At 42.6% G+C, this 27,317-nt stretch overlaps 1 long non-coding RNA gene across 3 annotated transcripts; it reads right to left on the reverse strand.

The window, feature by feature from the left end:
- Positions 1–1,891: 1,891 nt before the first annotated feature.
- LOC103283028 (uncharacterized) lies at positions 1,892–25,960 on the reverse strand. Of its 3 annotated transcripts, XR_010003279.1 has the most exons (7): positions 23,925–24,576; positions 22,117–22,199; positions 21,285–21,350; positions 8,976–9,015; positions 7,969–8,080; positions 2,367–2,474; positions 1,892–2,225 (listed from the first exon to the last, which is right to left on the reverse strand). It is a non-coding gene; the product is annotated as an uncharacterized LOC103283028 (long non-coding RNA). The 3 variants fall into 3 exon arrangements; XR_507964.3 differs by lacking the exons at positions 2,367–2,474; positions 23,925–24,576 and adding an exon at positions 25,922–25,960; XR_001729829.2 differs by lacking the exon at positions 2,367–2,474 and having other exon boundaries at positions 23,925–24,570.
- Between the last annotated feature and the right edge of the window lie 1,357 nt (positions 25,961–27,317).

Consider the following 27,317-nt stretch of genomic DNA (forward strand, 5'->3'; position numbering starts at 1 on the left):
CTCAGACCGAAATGCCTGGTGGCCAATAGCCTATCAATTAAGCGCCACCTACTGGTATTTGCTGTTGGCAAAATTCCTACAAAGCAAACACCATTCCAAGCCATCCATCCCAGATGCCTGTCTTCTGTGTCCTTGAAGAGGATTATCACAGCGCTTGAAAGTATTGAGTTACGAGAATATTACTTGATTCCTTCCCTCATTAATGGCTTTTCCTTGATAGCTTAGGACCTATTTACAATACAGTTATAGCAGGTTGGGAGTCCTTCAATTATCCTCATTCTAGCCTATGGAATCCTGGGATTTGTAGTTGGAATTTAGAAATAGAGCCCTGGTGCTACACTTTAAGCAAGTTTCATTGAAACCCTCTAGAAGAATATACGAATCAAGACTGTGTAAAGGGCCCAATCCAGGTCCAGTCCCCTGCCATGCATCTGGATCTGCTTGGAGTCAGTCTGATCTGATTTAGATCCCAAACCTGAACTGAGTCAATTTGTGGGATACAAAATGCTTTTTAAAAAGCAAATCTGCATAAATTCTGAAGAGGTTTGAAATCCTATAAAGAAAATTAACCTGGTCAGAAGGCAGGTAAATAGCTGCATCGATTCTAGTAACAGTCTCCTATATGTTTTGCTGGTTTGAAGGGGGAAAATTACTTCATCTTGAACATTCTGGCTGTTTTTGTCCTGTCATTGTCTTATTAGTGTTATGACATTTTCTTTTAGTACTTAGAGGGAAGCTGAAAGACTGTACCAAAGAAGAGCAAAGGTAGACCAGACACACAAGCAAAAGAATTTGGCAAGAAGGAAGCCCTTGAGTTTTCTAATACTTCTCACTTCTCCATTTGGGATAGCAGGCAAACAGCTCTCATCATCTAGGCCTGTTAACTGATAATGAGCAGACGTGATCATATAATGAAGGATTACTTAAGGCAGCGGTTCTCAGACTGTGGGTCCCCAGGTGTTTTGGCCTACAACTCCCAGAAATCCCAGCCAGTTTACCAGCTGTTAATATTTCTGGGAGTTGAATGCCAAAACATCTGGGGACCCACAGGTTGAGAACCACTGACTTAAGGATATGATGTTTTTTATTTATTCTACCAGCAGTCCATATAGTGACATTTGGCAATACAGCCTAAGGACAGAGGAATTCATTCTTCACCAGCCACACAACTATTGAGATGCTCCTGACAACCGTCCAGATTCCTGTCAGGCCTTTGGTCTGGTGATCTGGGCTGCTGTTAGAATATTCCATTTTATGATTCCAGTCCCTCCATACCATGAACAGGGTTGGACTAGATCAGTGGTTCTCAGCCTGGGGTCCCCAGATGTTTTTGGCCTACAACTCCCAGAAATCCCAGCCAGTTTACCAACTGTTAGGATTTCTGGGAATTGAAGGCCAGAAACATCTGGGGACCCAGGTTAAGAACCATTGGACTAGATGGTTTTGAGGTCCTTCCAACTCCATGTTTGGAAGATAAAATCATAGACTCTTGTACTTTCCCTGATTATCTGCCCAGATAGTCTTTAAACATGAATTTAAATGCATATCTTTTGTTTAATCTCTGTTTAGTTTTGTAATACATTTTTATAGAAACACGTTTTGGTGTGTAACTTTTATAGTGGTACATTTTAATATATGTATTTGTGGTGTTTTTGCTGTACTTATGTGTTTTAATTGTTCTGTAACCCACCTCGAGCTGAGGAGAGGTGGGTAAGAAATAAAATAATTGTTGTTTTGTTATTATTATTACCTGCCTAAGCCTCTTATGGTGTGGGAGGCTGATAGTTGCTGCTGCTAGGGGAAATTGTGTTTTTCATTGTAATCTTTTGGTTGAACCCTTTAAACTTTATTAATTCAAACAATTAAAATGTATTTAACTTTTTTAACTTGCTTAACCTTTTATATATAATCTTTATTGTGATTTTCTTTTTTAAAATACAAGAATTCATTTAAAACAACAAAAAGGAAGAAAGAAGAGAGAAGAAAAAAGAGATAGAAAGAAAAAAGAAAATAAAAATAAGAAGAGTAATGTGACTTCCAGTCCTCATTGATGCGGCTTTTTGTCTTTCGGTCCAAGTCTGTCTTCTTTTCTATTTCTCTGCTCCCTTTTCTCTTGCATTCTGCTTTTCTGATTCTTTGTTTCTTTTATTCTTTGTTTCTTCTTGCTGTGTTACTGTTATTTCTTTTTCTTGTTTTTTGTTTATCTTTAATTGATATATAATTTTCTGAAAGAAAACATAGAAAGTGTGAAAACTTTTAATTTTATTTTCTAATTTTATTTGGGGGGGGGGGGGGGGAAGAAAGACAAAGAGGTGGAAATGAAAATTATGTGGAGAAATAAATTTAAAAAGAAATCAAAAGTGAACCTTGGAAGGCAAGCTCATTTTTCTGAGATAGTATATTTTACACCAGGCTTCCTTTCACTTCTGTGTTGAAAGAACCATGCTTTCTAAAGGTCCCAGGTCTTTTTATTACTGAAAGAGAGATGCAAAGGAAAAGAAAACATTGGCCCAGCTTATATCACACATCTTCTCCTTTCCTGAAGTCTGCAAAAGGACAGCAAAGATAGTCTTAAGTTGGATGTTTCCTGTCCACGTCGGTTTCAACATAGCTTCAGTCATAAGCCTGTTCTGTCCAATTTTCATATCACTCTCAATTTAAAACAAAACTGTGCATGAAAAGTTGCAATTATTTTTCTGTACAGTTTTCCTAACACCTTTTATGCACTTGTGTGTGTTTATATGTGTATATCTGCCTTCAAATTGCCTTTCAACTTATGGCAACCCCATGAATTTCCTAGGATTTTCTCAGGCAAGGAATACTCAGGGGTGGTTTTGCCAATTCCCATCTCTGAAACAAAGCCCGCAGCAACTGATATTCATTGGTGGTCTCTCATCCTAGTACTAACCAGGACTTTGCTTCAAAGATTAGATGGGATCTGCTGCCTTTAGGGCATTTAGGTCCTAATTCCAAGGTAGACTTCTAATAATTAAGCATCCAGAATCCTAGGCCTTGATGGATAGATCTGACAGTTTCCATTTTTCCCACATTGAGTTTGTTACTTTCTAAAGTTCTTTTCATTTCAAATTTGAACTGTTTTGAAATGGTGATACATTTTTTGACAAACTAAGTGAACTAAAATTCTTATCCATTTTTATGGTCTAAGTTCACCTGCTGTGTTTCAAAACTAAGAATAAAAGAGAGAATGCACTTTGTTTTAAAAAGTTTACATCTTATCAACAATAGTTTAGATTTGTGTTACAAACCTAAGATATAAATGTTATTTTTTGTATAACACACATGACCAACACCACCTTTATAATCTTATTAGATCTATTCTTCGAGACAAGTTATAGCAACAAGAAGTTCTACTCCAGATGTTTCAAGCAGCACTTGGTTTGAATAAAGATCAGTCTATTGGCCTCTTCTAGGTAGAACAGTCTTCTTCACGGTTATAATTTCCCCTGATTGCTGGCATTGTTTCCAGACACCTAACAGCTATTTAACATCCTTCAAATCTTAATCACAGAGCCCATTTAGAGAGGGATTAGCTATTTTCACACATAAGCAAAGGAAAACCTCCCATCAAGGATACAATAGAGGCCTCTCCCCCTTGGAGATGGCTTATCAGGTAATGGAGCAAAGCCTGCGTATTAAAAGGGCCTTGTTTAGCCAGGGACTTTGCATCACAATTTTACCTGAGGTCATTCAAGAGCAAGAATGTCAATAGGCCAAAGGAAAAGTCAGAAAAGACTAGAAGGGAAGGCTACAGTCAGGTTGAAAGACCACATGCCGGTAGTGAAAATTAGCTGTTAATTTGGTTTTCTACAATTAAGGATATAAGGGGAGGGAGTTCTTAGGACAGTCTTTCCCAATTTGGTATCCAAATACACCACTTTTAATCCCACCCATGGGAGAAAAGCAAGATATAAATAAATAAATAAATAAATAAATAAATAATAGATGTGTTGATTGTAACTCCCATTACCATTGAGTATGCTTGCTGGGGAAGATGGATGTTACAGTCCTAAACATCCAAATCATAACAAGCTGAGAATAGTCGGATCAGCAAAAACATCTACCTAATCCAGTAACTAGTATACAACTCTAGTTGACCAGATGCTCTTGAGAAAGATTTGTGAAGTATAATAGGAACAGCCATTTCACTATTGCTTTCTAGTAGCATCGGCTCACTACTATGCACTTTAGTCATATGACTCAGTACATAAGCAATAATGCTTGGTAAGGTAGATGGCCATACGAAAAGGTGGGCAGAGTCAATCAAAAAAGTCTCATTTCTGAGTCTGCAAGACCTGGGCAGGGTGACTTGGAGGTCTCTCATTCATGAAGTTGTCATAAGTCAAAGTAGTCAACAGCAAAGCATTTACTTCTGCTATTGGAAACCAAAAATATGTCATAGTTTCAGTGTTGAACTGGGTGTTCAACAGACAAGGGTTGCATCCATGTTCAGTCATGGAAACCCACTGGGTAACCTTTGGCAAGTCACACTCTGTCAGCCTTAGAGTGTCAAACAGTCAAATAAATATTTCCAAGATAATATTTGTGTATGTCCACCATGCATCTGTATCAACTTGGATATATTTGACAACAAGCATCTGCTGACATAGCAAATACAAAGAAGCTGTGCTTGTGTGTGTGTTCAAGATGCCTGTCAACTTAGGTGATCTCATTCATGTCAAAGGGTTTTCTTAGGCAAGGGTGGTTTCCCCAGTTTGTTCCACTGAAATATAGCTGATAGCAACTGGTATTTATTAATAGTTTCTCATCTAAGTACTAACTAGAGCTGACTTTTCCTAGCTTCCAATATCAGATGGAATCTAATGCCTTTAGGATGTTTAGACCCTTAAAGAAACTATAGGATTAGTAAAAGAAAAGACATATTTGCATTAAAAATAATTTACTAAATGATTAGCTGGACTTCCACATATTGTTGGACTGCAGGTCCCAGCTTTTCTCACTATTGGCTGTCCTGGCTGGGGATGATCCAAATTACATTACATTTGGAGAGCCCCATGAGTCCCATTTCAAAATAGATAACACATAGAAATAAGTCTGGAAAGGAGGACAATATGTAGAAATGCAATACATCTCACCAGATGGGGAATATTATAATCATAGAATCATAGAATCATAGAATAGTAGAGTTGGAAGAGACCTCATGGGCCATCCAGTCCAACCCCCTGCCAAGAAGCAGGAAATCGCATTCAAAGCACCCCCGACAGATGGCCATCCAGCCTCTGCTTAAAAGTCTCCAAGGAAGGAGCCTCCACCACAGCCCGGGGGAGAGAGTTCCACTGTCGAACAGCCCTCACAGTGAGGAAGTTCTTCCTGATATTCAGGTGGAATCTCCTTTCCTGTAGTTTGAAGCCATTGTTCCGTGTCCTAGTCTACAGGGCAGCAGAAAACAAGCTTGCTCCTTCCTCCCTATGACTTCCCTTCACATATTTGTACATGGCTATCATGTCTCCTCTCAGCCTTCTCTTCTGCAGGCTAAACAAGCCAAGCTCTTTAAGCCGCTCCTCATAGGGCTTGTTCTCCAGACCCTTAATCATTTTAGTCGCCCTCCTCTGGACGCTTTCCAGCTTGTCAACATCTCCCTTCAACTGTGGTGCCCAAAATTGGACACAGTATTCCAGGTGTGGTCTGACCAAGGCAGAATAGAGGGGGAGCATGACTTCCCTGGATCTAGACGCTATTCCCCTATTGATGCAGGCCAGAATCCCGTTGGCTTTTTTAGCTGCTGCATCACATTGTTGGCTCATGTTTAACTTGTTGTCCACGAGGACTCCAAGGTCTTTTTCGCACACACTGCTGTCAAGCCAGGCGTCCCCCATTCTGTATCTTTGATTTCCATTTTTTCTGCCGAAATGAAGTATCTTGCATTTGTCCCTGTTGAACTTCATTTTGTTAGTTTCGGCCCATCTCTCTAGTCTGTCAAGATCGTTTTGAATTCTGCTCCTGTCTTCTGGAGTGTTAGCTATCCCTCCCAGTTTTGTGTCATCTGCAAACTTGATGATCGTGCCTTCTAACCCTTCGTCTAAGTCGTTAATAAAGATGTTGAACAGAACCGGGCCCAGGACGGAGCCCTGCGGCACTCCACTTGTCACTTCTTTCCATGATGAAGATGACGCATTGGTGAGCACCCTTTGGGTTCATTCGCTTAGCCAATTGCAGATCCACCTAACCGTAGTTTTGTCAGGTAAACTGTGTGTTTCCTCAGTCTACTGTCCAGGCATTTATTGTTGATAGGCAATTCCAAGATTTCTCCTCCTTCTTTTGATGGACCTTGATCCTCAAACCAGACTTGAACAGGCATTCAAACAGTCTGATGATTTGATTGCTATTGACTGTGTGTTATTGTGACTGACCAACAGAGGTATCTATGGCATTTGTTAATTCCTCCAGTACTTTCAGAAATCCATCTAAGTTAGAAAATGTCCTCATATTTCTCTTTTTTCTCTTTTTCTCATTTTTCTTTTAATTTTTACAAAGATAATTGTGTTTAAATTATGTGGAATGTGGGAAAATAGAGAGGACTTTAATTAAATCCACACACATCATTGTCTGAATATCACTGTTGTTGCTGTGTGCCTTCAGGCTGTTTCTTATTTATGGCAACCATAAGGTGAACTAATCCTGAGGTTTTTTTGTGATTTGTTCAGAGAAGAGTTGACTTTACCTTCTGAAACCAAAGGAACATGATTTGCCCAAGTTCACTCGGTGCATTTCCAAGTGAGGATTTGAACCCTAGTCTCCAGAGTTGTAGTCCAACACTCACATCACTACACAGCTCTAGTTCTTTGAGTATCACTAGCTGAACTAAAATCAGATCTTGATGCAGATCCCAGTCCAATCAAAATAAATAAAAATGTAATATCCGTCCATTAGGGACATTGTATCTCCCAAACTATCGCTATGAAATTTGGACACAACATAGCACTTGAACTGATGAGTGTTTTAAGCCTACTCTCACAAACCTGACCGACCTGACAAAGGTAAAAACAAACCCTAAAGCAATGGTCAATTAGTCACCTCTATCCTTAGCTACCGTCCTAACAGACAGTTCCCTTAGCAATGGCCAAGCACACTCCTCCTCCCTTAGAATCTGTCTTAATAGATGGCCCCATCCCCTTAATATTATTTATGAGAAATAATATTAGCCAAGTTTTCATTTAGGCTAAGGTTCAACACTGATTTTCTAGTCTCTCATTTTCTGCTCCTGATTATGGAAAGAGAGTTATTTTGGTAAACTTGGAACATTATTACCATAAGGCTTGATAAAATATATCATAGAATCATAGAGTTGGAAGAAACCTTATGGGCCATCCAGGCCAACCCACTATCAAGAAGCAGGAAAATTGTATTTAAAGCACATCCAACAGATGGCCATCCAGCCTCTGGTGAAAAGCCTCCAAAGGGCGGCAAGAATTATGAGTATTTGTGTTCCAAAATAACAGTGCCAGCTTGGGTAATATGTACCTTGACTTGAATTGTTCACCATTTACTTCAGCAGCAATTTTTGTGTGTGGGTGTGTCAGGAACAACCTGAGAAACTGCAAGTCACTTCTAGTGTGAGATAATTAGCTGTCTGCAAGGGCGTTGCCCAAAGGACAACCAGATGTTTTGATGTTTTACAATCCTTGTGGGAGGTTTCTCTCACGTTCATGCATGGAGAACTGGAGCTGACAAAGGGAGCTCATCTGTGCTCTCTCCGGATTCGAACCGGCAACTTTCAGGTCAGCAACCCAACCTTCAGGTCAACAGTCCTGCCAGCACAAGGGTTTACCCCACTGAGCCACTGGGGGCTCCAGCAGCAAAATGTCTTGGTTCAAAGTTGTCCTCAGGCATCAAGTCCCTATATTTGCTAGATTTAAGAGCAACAAAGGTTTAATGTCATTGTGACCACTCTTTTATTTAATATGCCTAATATATATTCAGTATAGATACCTGGCGGTGGAACTGGCTTTACGGAGGCAGTCCTTTGTTTAAAGTGCTACCATCAGATAGTCCTTTGTTGAAAATGTCCTTTCTTTGAAGGACTACCCAGTGTAAGTTCAGTCTAAAAAGAAAGAGAAGACCAATTAACAATGTTGTGGCTGCCCATCAAATGTGAGCACTAATAATTATCACAATATATCTCCACTTATGGAAGGAGGCATTGTATTTCTTTTCCAATTTTTATACAGTATGATCCTGTGAAGGATATGTTTCCAGACTTTATGGGGATACACCAAAAATGGATAATAAGATATCTATTCTATAGAAATGAAGGATTCTGGGCCAAAAATACCAAAATCATGATGGATTCTAAAGATGATAGATATCGATAACTGATATCTTCAGATACAAAGATCATATTGTGGTGATTTTCTGGGTGTACCCAAGATATTTTCCTATCCGAAGCAAAACACACACAAACACAGTAGGTGGCACACACCCCCATTCCAAGTATGAAAGCCAACTGAAGTAGCAGCTGAATTTTTCTTCCATGGGATATTATTTTTCCTGAACCTCAAGTTAGTAAGTAAGCATCAGGAGTGAAGGACAGGCCACAAGGCATACATCTTTTCCCTCAGCACTTTGCTGCCAGTTCACTGTTTTATCCACCTGAATGTACTGCCCCATCTTCATTAATGGTAGTGCCAGCTCAGTTAAAGCTAACTTGTAACTTGTTACCTCAAGCCCTGTACCAGGATTCCCATGAAACATAAGGAATTAATCTTGCAAGATTTCCCCCACTCAACTGGTACTTCCCCAGAAAAAAGATTACAAGCTCCATGAGACGGGCCAGTGTCCATGCTTTCTCCATTCCAGTTCTGGCATTCAGTTCTATACAATTCTACATACACTACATAAACAGATTATCTATGTCTGATTGTATTTACAAATATTGCAGCCAAATGTTGCAAACACAACTTCATATGTACATTTTCCAATGCATTGAAATGGGCCACCTGTTTTGTTGTATTTCAATCTTTTCACATTAGACTCCATCTGAAAAAGAAAATCATGTTCCTCATTATATCAGCTCCCAACAAATCCCACCAAACGTATCACTCATTTCAATCTGGAAGATGACCCATCTGGAAAACTTTGAAGTTTAAGAGGTGAATTTTCAGAAGACAGAAAACACAGGTCATGTTTCCTATTATGAGTCCATTCTGGATCTGTCACTGATTAATGCCTTGGTTTACCTCCTGTCCAATGGACTGAGAAAGGCTGCTACAGACACCTCATTCACAATCAGGAGTGCATTTACAGCAGCTGTCTTGTGTGTACTTAATTCTGCTGGTCTGGAAGAGAAGGCAGCAAGGCTTTATAAACAAAGCTACTGGCTGCAGTGGCTGGAGCAAACAGAGAGCAGTATATATGCTTTCTAATATCTCAGGGATTTATGTTTGCCTCTATAGCAGTGGTATTTGTGACCGTCTGGATTATCAACATGCTATAGTGGTTTGAGAGTACAGATGACCAAAGTATGAATCCCCACTCAACCATGGAAACCTGCTCTCAGAGGAACCCTAGAGACTTATCACATGAGGCAGGCAAAATGGCATTGCAGGTGGAAATCACATGTGGTGATAGTCCCTATTGCACAATGCTATGTGCATCCTCCTCGAAGGATTGTCACTTTGTCGTGGTGAGGGGGCTTGCGTGTTCCAGTGAACCTGTTGGCACAACCACTGGAGTCATGCACTCCCAGGAGTGGCCACAGGGGAGGATCCAGACCAAGCACAATCTGAAGATCCTCAGACCTCAACAGTGGAGCAGGCGGAGGATAACATGGTACATGTTACAACACCTGTGAAGGCGGAAGAAGGCAGCAACAGACTGAGAAGCCACCGTCGTCGTGTTAATCACGCCACTGCTGGGACCTCACTCTGTGAAGACTGTGTGTTGACCGGCCGTGCACCAACCTCCACACATTAAAAAAAAAATCACACATAAACTGAAACAAAAATTTAGCAATATATTTTGGCTACATTACTTACAAATCAGAGAGCACTATAAACAGGATAAAAAGATAGGATTTAATACCAACGAAACTTTTTGGGATAAAATCCTCCAGACACAAAAAAAACTAATTACAAAAATCTATAATAGATTATTAGATTGGGCAACGGAGAAGGAAGGAGTAAAAAAATGTATGATTCAATGGGCAGAAAATATAAGAACAACAATTAATTTAAACAAATGGGAATTGAACTGGAATAAAAAGCTAAACTATACTTATGCGTCAGACCGCAAAGAAAATTGGCTCAAGATGTTCCATCAGTGGTATATGACGCCAATAATATTATCCAAGATGTATAAGAATGTTGAAAAAAATTGTTAGAAATGCCTGGACCATGACGGAAGTTTCTTCCACATATGGTGGACTTGCAAAACAACCACTAGTTATTGGATGAAGATTCACGAGGAGTTCCAAAAAATATTCAAAAGAAGATTCCCAAAAAAACCAGATTATCTTTTAGGTTTATTAGATAAGGATTTGACTCTGACAAAAAATGAGGACATTTTATTCACATATCTCTCGACAGTTGCAAGGATTGTTTTCGCGAAAACATGGAAATTACAGGAAATACCAGACTTGGATTTATGGAGAAACAAAGTAAGGGATGTTAAAGATATGGATCAACTGACTTTTTTCCTTAAAAAGAACTCAGGAAACCCTATAAAACAAACGGATTGGGAATTAGTAGAAAACTACTTCAGAAGAATGAAGAATTAATAGACTATTAATAACTGGAGAAGAATCAGAGTCAGAAGGACAGTGAGTAATCTTAAAGGAAAGAAATAAGAGGACCCTAACCGCAAAGGATTAAAGAAAGTCATATTATATCTATCTATCTATCTATCTATCTATCTATCTATCTATCTATCTATCTATCTATCTATCTATCTCCTTTTTGGCTTTTTTGCTTTTTCTTGTTTTTGGGTTCTTCCACCCCAAACCTTTACTCTCTTTCACCCACCTTTCCTATCACGCTATTGTTCCCACACTTTCACTGTATACTATTTTCAATATCTCAATAAAAAAGGGGAAAAAATCATTTATTTATTTCGTGTCAAAAGCATTGGTACAGCAAATACATTTCAAAAAATGGAAATAAAATAAAATCATGAAAAAATCATGCACAGGCATCTTCCAAGAAAAATAAAAACAACCAACAAAACTCCCATGGCAATCAGCGAGTGGCGATGGGAGCAGGACTGTGAAATTTGGAAGTCCCTAGTCACAGACTGGCACATGGGCGGTGGATATGGACTCAGCCGTTCAAGGCAGTTGAGTAGTCCGGCAGATGTATCCATGACTGAGCAGCCCTTTTTAGGATCTGCTCTGCTCACCCCACACAGGAAAGGGGCTAGAAAAGGTGCCCTAAACATAGTCTGCCTCTCTTATCCCTGACTGGACAGCTGCATCCAGATGGGTCACCACTCTACAGCCAAAAAAGAAAAATAAACTTTGGAACATGGAACATACGGGCACTGTTGGATAACACTGACAGTGAATGCCCTGAACGCAGGACTACTATCATTACAAGGGAGCTGGGACGCTTTAACATCGATATAGCAGCCCTTCAGGAGACCCAGAGAACAGGAGAGGGACAGCTGAAGGAAGAAAAAGGAGGCTACATCTTCTTCTGGAAGGGACTGCCTGAAGAAGAGCAAATAATACACGGAGTAGGATTCGCTATCAGAAATGACCTGGTGAATCACCTGACTGAAGCACCCACTGGCATTAACGAACGACTTTCAACCCTCCAAATTAACCTTGACAAAAACCAACAGGCAACCATCATAAGTGCCTGTGCACCAACACTAGATGCTGACGAAGACATCAAGGAAAATTTTTATTTCAGCTGGACACTGTCCTATCAGAGATACCTAAGCAGGACAAAACCATCCTCCTGGGGGATTTTAATGCAAGAGTCGGACAGGACTCCAACCTGTGGTCCTGGATCATAGGAAAAGACTGGGTCAGAAACAGCAACTCAAATGGCATCTTGCTTCTCACCAAATGTGGAGAGCACAACCTTGTCATCACCAACACGCTCCTCTGCCAGAAAAACAAGCTCAAGACATCATGGAAGCACCCCTGGTTAAAACACTGGCTCTGCTTGGACGATGTAATTACACGTGCCACAGACCACCGCGATGTGCTTCTCACAAGAGCCATGACAGGTGCTGATGACTGTTGGACAGACCACAGGTTAATCCGATCCACGATGGGTATCAAGATCGCCCCCAAACGCAGACTCCAAGCAAGGAAAATAAGGCGCAAAATGAACACCCAATCCTTTCAGGAGCCCTCCAAGTGAGCCCTTCTCCAAACAACACTCAAGGATCATCTACCCATAGAACATACCGAAAATGTTGAGGAACATTGGAACAAACTGAAGAACTCCATCATCACAGCCTGCGAAGAAACCACTGGATATCAAACTAAGAAACATCAAGACTGGTTTGACAATAATGACAAAGAGATCCAACAGTTGATAACAAAAGAAAACCTTCCAAATATGGCAGAGAGACCCCAACTGTGCTGCTAAGAAAAAGATCTATGCTAGTGCAAAAGCTGAGGTCCAAAGAAGGACTAGAGAACTCAAGAACATCTGGTGGACAAAGAAGGCTGAAGAAATCCAACACTTTGCAGATACCCATGATACTCAGGGAATCTTCAAAGCCACAAAGATCATTTACGGACCAAGAAACTATGGCATACAGCCTCTATGCTCATCAGATGGAACCAAACTTCTGAAGGACAAAACATCAATTGCACTACATTGGAAAGAGCACTACCAGAACCTTCTGAATCGCAGCTCCAATGTGGCCAAAGAGGCCCTCTCACAAATCCCGCAACAACAAACCAGGGATGAGCTTGCAGCACTGCCTAGTTTGGAAGAAGTCAACAATGCCATCAGCCGGCAAAAAAATAACAAAGCCAGCGGACCTGATGGGATCCCTGGAAAGAGGGTGGACCTGAGCTGATACAATAATTCCACCAGCTCATTGAAAAGGTGTGGGTGACCAAGAAAATCCCAGCAGACTTCAAGGATGCCACCATCATCACCCTTTTCAAGAAAGGGGATAAACAGACTGTGGAAACTATCATGGTATTTCCCTTCTAACCTCCTCTGGGAAAATTCTCGTAAGAATCTTTGCAAACTGCTTTCTTCCTGTCTCAGAAGACACCCTCCCAGAATCCCAGAATGGCTTCCACCCCTCCAGAGGAACAGTGGACATAATCTTCAATGCACGACAGCTCCAAGAAAAATGCAGGAAACAAAAACAAACCTCTGTACATGGCATTCATTGACCTTGCAAAGGCATTCGACACAGTGAATCGCAGCGCTCTCTGGACCATCCTCCAAAAAATCGGGTGTCCTGACAAATTTGTGAACATCCTGCGGTTCCTCCATAATGACATGATGGCAACAGTCCTGAACAGCAACAGCTCGCAAAGTGACCCATTTAAGGTGGAATCAGGTGTCAAGGAGGGATGTGTTATTGCCCCTACCTTATTTTCCATCTTCATCGCTATGATACTTCACCTTGTTGATGGGAAGCTTCCCACTGGAGTGGAAATCATCTATCAGACAGATAGCAAGCTATTTAACCTCAGCAGACTGAAAGCCAAAACCAATGTCACCACAACATCTATTATAGAACTCCAATATGCCGATGACAATATAATCTGTGCGCACTCAGAAGAAGACCTACAGGCCACTCTAAACACCTTTGCAGAAGCATACTGTGATGAACCATGGGCCTTGTAGTCCTGCTCAGGACATTGTAATCCCTGATGAAGATGAAAACTTGGGTTTTTTACCTTCCCAGTCTGAACTGGATTCCTCTCAGCCAGATCCTTCCCAGGCAGATCTGGAAACCTTGCACCTGCAAGAAAGTTGTGCCCCAGAAGTATGTCAAACAACCCCAGAGCCTACTTCTCCCGTGTTCTTGCGCCGGGAGTTTTGTAAACAACAGAGAAGTTTGGATTCAGCTTCGCGCAGGAGTGCGAGGATAGCAGCTAAGAATGTTGCCAATTAACATTGGTTCTCGTGAGAATCTTTAAGGAGTTTAACATCTGGTCTCAGAGTTTAGCTTTCGTTTCTGATTCCCAGAGAACCGCTTTGGTGAGAAAGTTGGACTCTATATAGGTGTTTTGCCCGCGTAGCAACTTCGCGGAGTCAATTCGTCAGCCTACGGAGCGAGTTGTGTCTGGACAGCGCGCTCCGATTCAAGCCTCGCTTCAGCTCAAGCCTTGCCTTGCTATCCAGCCTTCGCCTTGCTTCCCAGCCTTTGTTTACCTACGGACTTTGCCTTGTTTCCCAGGACTAATCCTTGCCTTGTTTCACGGATTTTACCAAGTTATTCCACGGACCTTGTTCTTGTTCTTAGTTACCTTGTTCCACGTTCAAGCCTTGTTTCAAGTGTCAAGTTATTTCCTAGCCACGCTCAAGTTTTATGGACTAAGGACCTTGTCATCTCCCCTCACTTTGCTTGGCAAAGTGAGTGTTTCGGTTATTGGATTACAACTTTGGACCTTAATATTTCTTATTGGACATTGCTTTTTTGGACTAATTCTGACCTTTCCTGAAAGGTCTAATTCTGGACTATTTTCTATACTTGTTTTATTAACTTTATATATTCCTTCAATAAAGATATTAGTTAGATTCTGGCCTCTGTGAATGGTTATTGGTGCCTCTGCCGTCTGGGTCGCGACAGTTTGACTCCGCCACCCATAAGCACCAACTAACCGAGGCCAGGATGTCTACCGGAGCCGCGCCGGCTGGACAGCCGCTCAGCTACACCATCAGCAAGGACGAAGTAGACCGCATCCGTGACAGACTCAACGCGCAGGATGGAGAAATAAAAGGGTTGAGGGAGCGCGGAGTTCGCCTCCCGGCCATGGCGTTGCCTACCAAGTTTTCTGGAGAAGCTGCTAAGGTTCATGTTTTCCGCCGCCAATGTCAAGCTTATCTAGAGGCCCGTGATGCCGAGTTTCCCCAAGAAGACATCAAGGTGGCGTGGGTCTACAGTCTTCTAGACGGACCAGCGGCTAGCTGGGCGACGGCCCTGTTTGATCAAGCCTCCCCCCACCTAAGTTCAGCACAACGCTTCTTGGATCACCTTAAGGAGACCTGGGGAATCGAGGACAATTTGGAGGCAGCCGGTCACAAACTCCGGCGCCTCCTTCAAGGAGACAGACCCATGTCTCAGTACATAGCCGAGTTCCGCGTGCTGGCCCACAACACCGGCTGGAACGATGTAGCCCTCAGAGGACAATTTCGGGAGGGTCTCAACATTGAAATGCTGGAAGAAATCTCCAAGGTGGATCCTCCCCAGACCCTCGAGGCCCTCATTGATCAATGTTTACGGGCTGAAGTCATGATTGCCAACAGGAAACAATGGGTTCGAGGCCAGGGCGGTAGAGCCGGGGCAAAACCCCCCGCTCCCGCCAGTGTTCAGCCACGTCCGGTGTGGAGACCCCCGCCGCCAACCCCATACCCCAGAGGAGGCGAGGAGGTGCCGATGCAGTTGGGCAATGTGCGTCCCAGACTAGATGCCGCCGAGAAGGCCCGTCGTCAACGCTTGAACCTCTGCTGGTACTGCGGGAATGGGGGCCACTTCGCCAGAGAGTGCCCAGCCAAAGGGAAGCCTGCCGCCCGTCTTGCGGCGGCGTCCTCCACGGAGTCGAAGACGTCTGAGCCGACTGGCACACAGCCGGCGGGGGAAGCCAACGACCGGGTGTAGAGAGGCTCGCCAACCCGGTCAAAAAATCCATCCAAGAGCCGCCAACCGGGGTCCTGTTCCTTCTCGTGGTCACATTATGGTCAGCAAAAAGGGGACCCGTCATGATCCACGCCATGATAGACTCTGGAGCTACCAACAATTTCATCGATAGAGAGTATGCCGACTCTCTGGGATTACAATATCATGATTTCAAGAATGCCCGTGTGGTGCAAGCCATAGACGGCCGTCCCCTCAAGACGGGCCCCGTAAGCCAGTGGTCGGAACCCACCAGGATGTGGATAAGGGAACATATGGAAGAGATTTCCTTCTTTGTTACCGAGGTTCCCCATTTCCCTGTGATTTTGGGAATTCCATGGCTGACACTCCACGACCCTAACATCTCCTGGTCCAACAGAGAACTGCAGTTTGCTTCACCGTACTGCCAAAACCATTGCCTCGTAGCCAAGGTATGCCATGCCACAGACTCCGAGCCCATCATCACCTTGCCAAAGAAGTACTCCGAGTATTGGGATGTATTCAATGAGAAAGAAGCCGAAAAATTACCCCCACATAGACCTTATGACTGTGCCATTGACTTGGTGGAGGGGGCCCCGATCCCGCGAGGGCATCTCTACTCCCTGACTGAACCAGAGCAAGAAGCTCTCAGGGAATTCTTAGAGACAAACCTTCGCAAGGGGTTCATCAGACCCTCTCAATCCCCAGCCGCCTCCCCAGTGATGTTTGTGAAGAAGAAGTCAGGGGAATTACGCTTGGTGGTGGACTACAGAGCATTGAACAATATCACCAAGCGGAACAGCTATCCCCTGCCCTTAATCTCGGATCTACTGGATCGACTTCGAGGAGCCAAGGTCTACACCAAGCTGGATCTTCGGGGGGCTTATAATCTAGTTCGCATCAGAGAAGGGGACGAGTGGAAGACCGCCTTCCAGACTAAATTCGGATTATTCGAGTCCCGAGTTATGAATTTCGGTTTATGCGGAGCTCCCGCAACGTTCCAGCATTTTGTCAACGATATTTTTCAGGACTATCTAGACAGATTCTTGATAATCTACCTGGACGATTTTTTGGTGTTTTCCAGATCACAATCAGAACATGAGAACCACGTCAAAATGGTGTTGCAACGACTGCGGGATCATGGACTTTATGCCAAGCTAGAAAAATGCGCTTTTGATCTACAAGAGGTAGATTTCCTTGGCTACCGCATCTCGCCTCTAGGGCTTTCCATGGATCCAGCCAAAGTTTCAGCAGTATTGGAATGGCGGGCGCCAACTAACAAGAAAGAGGTGCAGCGTTTCTTGGGGTTCGCGAACTACTACCGCAAGTTCATTCCAGATTTTGCCCGCTGGTCCGACCCCATCACTAGCTGCATCCGTGGAAAGCAGCCTTTCCGCTGGACTGATCAAGCAGAGAAAGGGTTCCAGCAACTGAAGAAACTATTCACCTCCCAGCCAATTCTACAGCACCCAAATCCTGGAACCCCTTTTGTGGTGCAAGCGGACGCCTCTGATGTGGCAATTGGGGCTGTACTCTTACAACCGGTGGGAGATCACCTCCACCCCTGTGCCTTTTATTCTCGTCAACTAACCACACCAGAGAGGAATTACACCATTTGGGAAAAAGAACTACTGGCCATAAAGGCAGCCTTTGAAACTTGGAGACATTGGCTAGAAGGGGCCAAATTCCCCATTGAAGTCCACACTGATCATCGTAATCTAGAACATCTAAGAACTGCCCGCAAACTAAATCAGAGGCAGCAACGTTGGGCTTTATTCTTTGAACGTTTCAACTTCCAGATCCATTATGTGACCCCAGCTCAAACCAAGCAAGCAGACGCCCTGTCACGTAAACCGGAATACGCTGCAGGACGCAAGGAGACCTTTGAATCCCAACTGCTACAACCTGAGAATTTTGCCACGCTCACAGTGGGGAACACCAAATCCAGTCCCATTGGTTCAACTTCCCCTACTCCAGGACCCATCTGTGCTCAAGAAATCAGGGCTAGTCAGCAAGCAGATGCCTGGGCGCAGGACCAACTTCGCCAAGGTCTGCATTTTCCCTTTTCGCTTAAAGATGGGCTGCTCTGCTATAGAAATCATGTTTATATCCCACCCGGACCGGGCAGGGAAAAAGCGCTTCGTCTGTGTCATGACTGCAAACCAGCAGGACACTTCGGACTATTTAAAACCATGCATTTGATCCTAAGAGATTTTTGGTGGCCCAAGATCCGCAAGGATGTGGAAAAATATGTCAACACCTGCCCAGTATGCCAGCGCTCCAAGATACGAAGGGAGAAGCCCTCAGGGCTTTTGCACCCCCTTCCTACCCCATCTCGCCCATGGGAAATAATTTCCGCGGATTTCATCACTGACCTACCACCTTCCTGTGGATTCACCACGATCTTAGTGGTGGTGGACCTATTCACCAAGTTAGCCCATTTCATTCCCTGCGAAGGCCTCCCCACGGCCAAAGAAACTGCGGATCTATTTCTTCAGCATGTTTTCAGACTACATGGATTGCCCAAGAGTTTAGTCACAGACCGTGGATCTCAATTCACCTCTCGTTTTTGGAAGGCACTACAAAAACTACTGGGCATAGACTCTCGCTTATCTTCAGCTCATCATCCCCAAACAGATGGGCAAACGGAGCGCACCAATGCCACTTTGGAGCAGTATCTTCGCTGTTATGTAAACTACCAACAGGACAATTGGGCTTCTCTGTTACCACTGTCTGAGTTTGCCTACAATAATGGAGTTCAAGCTTCTACAAAAGAAACGCCGTTCTTTGCAAACTACGGTTTCCATCCACGTTTCTTTCCCCCTGTCATTGAAACTTCAGAAGTTCCCGCAGCAGAGGATTGGCTGCAGGAACTCACAGCGGTGCAACAACTTTTGCTCCAGCAACTGGACCAAGCCAAGGAGGACTATAAACGCCACGCTGACAAACACCGCCAGCCGGGCCCCGAAATCAAGGTAGGAGATCGGGTTTTTCTGTCCACTCGCTTTCTGCCCTCCCACCGCCCATGCCGGAAGTTAGATGCCCGCTTCATTGGCCCCTATCCAGTGGTGGCGCAATTAAACCCCGTGACTTTCAAACTCCAACTTCCGCGTTCAATGCGCATTCACCCAGTGTTTCACCGTTCCCTGCTCCTTCCGGCGGATGGTGTGCGTCCTGATACAGACCAACCGGCCCCCCCTCCTGTTTTGATGAATGGGGAGGAGGAGTTCGAGGTTGAGGACATTTTGGATTCTCGCTTTCATCGCCGCCGCCTACAATATCTCATTGACTGGGTGGGTTTTGGGCCTGAGGAACGCTCTTGGGAAGACGCCTCCACAGTCCATGCTCCTGATCTAACCCGTCGCTTCCATCTGACCTATCCCACCAAACCGCGACCTCGCGCCTCGGGGAGAGGACCCCAGTTTGGGAGGGGCCCTGAGGAGGGGGATAGTGTGATGAACCATGGGCCTTGTAGTCCTGCTCAGGACATTGTAATCCCTGATGAAGATGAAAACTTGGGTTTTTTACCTTCCCAGTCTGAACTGGATTCCTCTCAGCCAGATCCTTCCCAGGCAGATCTGGAAACCTTGCACCTGCAAGAAAGTTGTGCCCCAGAAGTATGTCAAACAACCCCAGAGCCTACTTCTCCCGTGTTCTTGCGCCGGGAGTTTTGTAAACAACAGAGAAGTTTGGATTCAGCTTCGCGCAGGAGTGCGAGGATAGCAGCTAAGAATGTTGCCAATTAACATTGGTTCTCGTGAGAATCTTTAAGGAGTTTAACATCTGGTCTCAGAGTTTAGCTTTCGTTTCTGATTCCCAGAGAACCGCTTTGGTGAGAAAGTTGGACTCTATATAGGTGTTTTGCCCGCGTAGCAACTTCGCGGAGTCAATTCGTCAGCCTACGGAGCGAGTTGTGTCTGGACAGCGCGCTCCGATTCAAGCCTCGCTTCAGCTCAAGCCTTGCCTTGCTATCCAGCCTTCGCCTTGCTTCCCAGCCTTTGTTTACCTACGGACTTTGCCTTGTTTCCCAGGACTAATCCTTGCCTTGTTTCACGGATTTTACCAAGTTATTCCACGGACCTTGTTCTTGTTCTTAGTTACCTTGTTCCACGTTCAAGCCTTGTTTCAAGTGTCAAGTTATTTCCTAGCCACGCTCAAGTTTTATGGACTAAGGACCTTGTCATCTCCCCTCACTTTGCTTGGCAAAGTGAGTGTTTCGGTTATTGGATTACAACTTTGGACCTTAATATTTCTTATTGGACATTGCTTTTTTGGACTAATTCTGACCTTTCCTGAAAGGTCTAATTCTGGACTATTTTCTATACTTGTTTTATTAACTTTATATATTCCTTCAATAAAGATATTAGTTAGATTCTGGCCTCTGTGAATGGTTATTGGTGCCTCTGCCGTCTGGGTCGCGACACATACAAGAAGCTCGGCCTCTCATTGAACATCAAGAAAACCAAAGTGCTCTTCCAACAGGCACCAGCTAATCCCTCTTCAATGCCAGGAATACAGCTTAATGGTGAAACGTTGACTATTTCCGCTACCTTGGCAGCAACTTCTCCAAAAAAGTCAACATTGACACTGAAGTACAACACTGCCTGAGCTCTGCGAGTGCAGCATTTTTCCAAATGAAGCAGAGAGTGTTTAATGATCAGGATATCCGTAGAGATACTAAGGTGCTTGTTTATAAAGCCATTGTCCTCCCAACCCTGCTCTACGCCTGCGAAACGTGGATGGATTACAGACGTCATACTCAACTCCTGGAGCATTTCCATCAGTGCTGCCTCAGAAAAATCCTGCAAATCTCTTGGGAAGACAGGCGGACAAATGCCAGCGTGCTGGAAGAAGCAAAGACCACCAGCATTGAAGTGATGCTCTTATGCCATCAACTCCGCTGGACTGGCCACTTTGTCCGAATGCCCGATCACCATCTCCGAAAGCAGTTACTTTATTCTGAACTCAAGAACGGAAAATGGAATGTTGGTGGGCAGGAAAAGAGATTTAAAGATGGGCTTAAAGCCAACCTTAAAAACTGTGGCATAGACACTGAGAACTGGGAAGCCCTGGCCCTTGGGCGCTCTAATTAGAGGTCAGCTGTGACCAGCAGTGCTGCGGAGTTCAAAGAGGCACGAATGGAGGGCTTAAGGCAGAATCGTGCCAACCCTGACCAGGACCGCCTTCCACCTGGAAACCGATGTCCTCACTGTGGGAGAACATGTGGATCAAGAATAGGTCTCTTCAGCCACCTATGGACACATCCCAAGACACCAGAAATGGAGGACCATCATCCTCGGCCTACGGGGGATCACCTAAGTAAAGTAAGTACATGCATCCTCCTACTGGTCTACCTGTTCCCTGTGATTATCCCATGTTTAGCTATTTATAGGCAAATCCATGAATCGCTCTCAATTCCAAAAAATTCCTGTCACTTATCTTGGGCAAAGGGTCCCTTCCACTTCTATGCCAGCAATAAAGAGAGGGTATTTTCCTCTTCTCCCCCTTACCCTCTTGCTATTCCAAAGGTGGGGTTACATGGATATGTGAGGGCACGGTTATTTAACCATATTTATCTGTAAAAAAAAGAAAATATATAATTCAAGAGGTATACATACACCACATTTTACCATTGAATGGAAGCTTGTGAGACCAGATCACCTGTGGTTCATTCATATTACACAATCATAGCATCATTATCTCACTTGAACTACCATCATTCTGTCCTATGGAATTCTGGGATTGGCAGTTTAGGGAGATTATAATTTTCAGACGCAGGGATTTGGTACCCCACCAAAAAACAAACCCCAGGATTTTATAGGATGGGAATCTGACAGCTAAAGTGGAATAAAAACACAAACATTTTATAGTGCAAATGAATCCCTGGATGCCTGCTGAAATGATAACTATACTTGGTAACTAACTACAGTACCTTGATTCCCCAGCTAACATGGCTAGTAATCATGATAGTTAGTAGATTCTGCAAACTATAATCCAAAAATTTGACTTTTCCAAGTTTTACTTTGCAACTCATTTCCAACCCTGGTAGTTTGTCTCAGCTGCCCAAGAATAATTATTCCCACTTTGAAAAAACAGATTCTTTTTCCAATTGCTGTTAAATTAAATACCAGCCTTGCCACTTTTGCAGATCTAATAGAACAGATTTCATGTTTTCTTAAACTCGCATCCAAAATGTTCATAGGAGAATATTTGTTAGTCAGTGAAAATCTCTCAGCATTTTAGAGGACGTACACATGACAAATCAAGGGATGCTTGGTTATCACATGGGATGAGCTGCGTATAATTTAATTTTTTTAATAGTCATGTTAGTAGGAAACTTACTGTGTCTGAAAAGAGTTCTTTGATCAGCTCACTCGGTTTGGGATGCAAAATATGGACAGCTCTTCACGAGGAGGTCATGCAATCTGGAGAGAATTATAAAGCATCTAAACATGAGTAACTTGTAAAGACAAAGAGCCATAGTTTATGAAAGAATAAATCTTGTCTATCTAACCTTTTGCAGCCCTTAGAGTTAATAAAATAGTGGCCAGATGAGAACCAAGGGATGTCATTTATTTAAACTTTGAGACGGCTTTTGACAGATGTACTTCATAAGACATTATTAAAGAAATTTGGTCACCCTCAGAGAATGAGAGGCATAGAATCACATCTACCTATAATTAGTGTGGAATAAATGGTCAGTTCTCAGGACTGAAAAAGATTAATAACAGGGTCGTCACCCCCCCCCCCCCCCAAAGATATTTCTTAATAAACTAGAAGAAAAGGTGGGTTGTGAAGTGGCAAAATCTGCTGTCAATGTGGAATTCCTTAGGTGTGGCAAACTGGCAAAGGAAACAAAACTTAGAAATTCCTTTTTTCAAACTAATTTGCTACGGTATGTACTCTTTTCTTTTTTGCAAATGGGGATACATATAATACATCTTGCCAATACTGTTTGTACATTAATTGTTACTTTTTTCTTTTAAAAATAAAATAGGACTATTATGGGACAAACATATTGTTTGAAACACTATATATACAAAATTTGTCTCTTTTGGAAGAAACCACAGTAGCAAGGAGAAAACATTACACAAAAAATAACAAACATTACAACTTGTTACATCTTGTTCCTAATGTAACATCACTATTGTCTTGCTTCCCCACAAAGCAACAGTTTTCTGGGAAAGTGGATTGATATGGAAAGAAATCACTGATCACAATGCAGGGCTCATAACTTTGATTGAGGCATTCACAAAATCATAGAACCATTGAATGATACAGTTGGAAGAGACCACAGGATCATCCAGCCCTGCCATATAGCAGCACCCATTCAGAGTACTCCATCCAGCCTCGGTTTAGAAATCTTCAAAGGTGTAGACTCCAGCACACTGAGGATACATATTCCACCACTGGACATCTATTACCATTGAGAATGCTAATGCTCAAGTGGAATCTCTTTTCCTCTAGTGTGAATCCATTTGCTCTGTGTCTTCGTTTTTGGAGTGGCAAAAAATGACTTTGCTCCCTCTTCAATAGGACATTCTTTCAAATATCTAAACATGACTTTCATATCCCTTCCAAGCTAGTCATACCCAGTTCCTTAAATTGTTATTCATAGGGCTTGATTCTGCTTATACTGCTTCTGCTCTTATTAGCATTTGCTTACTCATGTTCAATTGGTGAATGATTAAGACTTCTAGATCCCTTTCATATGGACTGTTTTCAAGACAGGCTTCACCCATCCCATATCTGTGCAATCATACTCAGCCATGAGTGAACACCTATGAAATATCTGTGCAGTTCATTTATTTCCTGCCTAAGTTTAGTACAAGTACCTTACAGTTTTCCTTGTGGTTTATTGTTAGTTTTGCCAAGCTCTATAACCTGTGAAGATCATTTTGGATTCTGTTCTTGTCCTCTAGGGCTATCCCTCCCAATTTGGTGCCATTTACAGATGAGATAAGCATATCCGCGATACCATCATCCAAATTATTGATAAAGATGTTGGATAGCAATGGTTCCAGGGACAGAATAATGTGGCACCCCACTAGTTACTTCTCCCAAGGATGAAGCAACCAACATGAGGGAAGATCACCATTGTCCATGAGAAGAGAACTTCTAGCAGTAACTACTGAAGGAAAATGACTTACCCAAACTATTGAAGTACACCTTCTTTTATTTTTACATGTACAAGCAGAATTTTATGAGACCCAGCATGGTGTACTGGTTTGAGTGTTCGATTAGGACTCAGAAGGCCATAGTTCAATTCCCTGTATGGCCATGGAAATATTGGAAACAACTTAAAAACACCTCAAAAATCCAGTTTTTTTAACAAACCAGAAAATTTTAATCTTAGAGTTATGCATCTTTTGAGATTTCCCCCCACCCCTTTCTCTTCCCAGACCTCTAGTGACTCTCCTTGAACTCTCCCAGGTCTTGTAACACCACTCCCTTCAGCTGGCAGCAGTGTGTGAAGGTAATTAACCCCTGAGGCCAGCAGCTGGTAGTTGATTTATTGAGAGCCTCACCCTGCAAATACTACAGAGAACCTCATTCAAAGAACAGCTTTGTATTCCATTATCCTCATTTCTCCACACTTCATGAACTGCTATATGTCCCCAGACTCCCTTCTATTAATCATATGAGCTTAGGAGAATCATTAAAGCTCCAAAAATCCCTTTGTCTTGCTTTCACCTCTGTAAATAATATCCACTTTTTTCCCTCTTGAATTGCTTAGATGGTACAGATTGGACCCGTACTATCAGGAAGTTGAAAGATGGTGTGGGGAAATGGAAATAGGCTGTGTTTAGAGAACTTGTGACCCTGTGAGTTGGAGGAAGATTCCTCCCAGCTTCCAAATACCCATTTACCATAGGATATAAGAAGTGTGGGAGCCACTGCCAAGCAATATAAGAATATACACAGACTGATATCTTTTAACACCATCAGCATTCAATGCATTAGGGTGGTCAGCTTCTGGGAATTCAAGCAAAGAATAATCTAATATGCTTCTAGACATATTTGGCACTAAAAACATTACATGTTGAATAAGCTATAGATTTTATTATGGAGACCATAGAAATGAATTAATCTTATAGCAAAACAAGCCTAAACCCTTACTACATGATGACTGAACTGAGTCTGTCACACTTTTGGTATGAGACTGATATGGAGATCAAAGATTTGGGGGTCTCTCTAGAAATGGAGACCAGCACAAGATTCCAGAAGGAGGGTTGTGCAAAAAACCTGGCGAGCTTGCAAGAAGCAAATAAAGATTTCCCTATTCTCCAATAAAAAGGCTCACCAAGGTTCGAAGCAAAGGCCATCTAGTTTATTCTGGTCCAGCTGGAGCAGGATGAAGGTCACAATAAGTTGCAAAAGGAACCAGCATACCATTATAGAAGAAATTCCACATTTTATCCTTTTTGCTTTTTGAATTTCCCGTTCTTGCAGGATTAATGAGTGACCCTATGTTGGATCTATTATCAAGTGGTCCAGCGAGAGCCCCAGGGCCCTGCCAGCCGGACCAGTCTTATTGATACGAATGGAATTAATTATATATACATTTTTAAGGTTTTTATAATGTGTTTTAACAATGTTATTAATGGATCTGTATGTATTGCTTTGTTTTTATGATTGCATTTTTGGGCATTAAATTTTGCCAATTTTTGTAAGCCGCCCTGAGTCTCCTCGGGTGAGAAGGGCGGGGTATAAAAGGCCTGGAAGTGAAAGCAGAAACTGATACTATTTATTACTCTTGGTTAATATGCAGCAAAGGACAATGGAGCCTTAATTGAGAGCGGCTGCCTGTGGTTTTCAGCTACTGTAGCTGCTTTGAAGAGAGGATACAATGTTTCTGTTTGATTGAAGCCTATCTGGAGTGGAAATTCAGGGTTCTTATGAGCCTGTGCTCGACATCAAGATGACATGAATAATTGGGAAATATGTTAATGCTTGGTAAACTGGAAAGCATTAGGAAAAGAGGAATTGATTCAATCAAAGAAGTCACTGGGTTGAGTTTGCAAGACATCAACTGCAAAGGCAGTTGGAGGTCTCTCATTCATAGGCTCACCATAACTTGAGGACAACTTGGCAACAAATAACAAAAACCAAGTTGTAACTGAAGCAGAAATACAGTATAACTCACATGTTGGTGGAACCAGTATCCAGTTTCATTTATCCATATACATTACAACTCACATGTTGGTAGAACTAGTATCCAGTTTCATTTATCCATATCTGATAAAGTATGTATTCTCTAGCCATTTTCTAGATTCCGCAAAGTGACTTTATGGACCTTATCGCGCAATGGAAATTCTGTCCCAGTTGACCCACAGAACCCATCACACGATGTAGCATCACTTCCAGTGGGGCTCCATAGGTAAATCGGGGTGACAGCATCATAGGATACTGTGTCACCAACATGGGAGCCTCCCGTATTCCATGTGATGAGGTTCTTTGATATTCTTGGGCTAGAAGTCCTTCATTTAATAGAGTTTGCTATTATTCACAATTTTACATATTCATGCAAAGTCCAGACAGATCTCCCATGGATCAAAGACAAAGAAATGTTAATATGAATGTGAGAGGCCTTAAAATTGCCCATAATCAGTGGCTTGATAGCAGGGATCTTCCACATTTCAGTAAGAGAAAGTTCTGCACTCTCTCTCACTCTCTTTTACTGAAATGTGGAAGATCCCTGGAATCAAGCTGCTGTTTATGGGCAATTTTAAGGCCTCTCACATTTATATAAACATTTCTTTGTCTTTAAATTTCATTTCAATTCAACAGTCTTTCCCACAGAAGACATATTCAAAATAGAGTGTTTCTATAGAGAGGAGTGTCCTTTCTAAAGGGAACATGGCTTCCCTAGAGAAAATGCTAGAAAAAAAGAACTAGCATTATAAAGCATATTTCTATGAAGCATTGCAGACTGAAATGGAAGATAGTGAGGTTGAAAGTATGGGGCAGAAGTGGGAGAAAGTATTTAAAAGTTAATATATACTCACTTGTAAAACATATGATGGCCATGGAATTCTAAATTATCTTCTTTTGCTGTCATGTTAGAGAAAAATCATTGTTTTCCTAACATCTCTCTCATCTTTAATGGCTTTCCAACATTCATCCTCGAAAGTGACCTGTTGGTTAAGAACATAATCATAAATCTCAGTGGGAAAACAAGAGTTTAAATGTTCATGGTCATTTTGGTCTTCTTTTCCTTGTTATCTGTGATTGTTAGAGAAGTGGGAGAAACACTGATAAGGTTAGAGAACAAATTCATCTTTTAGCTGCATGATATTGTTCCTGAAGAGAGTGGTGATATTATGTCCTAGCAGGATGCACCCTAACTTTTAGAAATGCATGTAGGAGTAAGGCAATGAAGACAGAAAACCTACTTGAGCAAGTGAGCTGTACTGGCAATTTTCTACTCCATGGGGAATGTGAGGCAGCCATCACAGACAGCTGATTTCAGGGAGTGATAACAGGATAGTAAGTACTCCGTTATTTCAGTTGTATCTGTAGTTTCCGTTGTATTTTTACTG

The sequence above is a fragment of the Anolis carolinensis genome, chromosome 1 (assembly GCF_035594765.1).
Source record: "Anolis carolinensis isolate JA03-04 chromosome 1, rAnoCar3.1.pri, whole genome shotgun sequence".
Taxonomy (NCBI): Eukaryota; Metazoa; Chordata; class Lepidosauria; order Squamata; family Dactyloidae; genus Anolis; species Anolis carolinensis.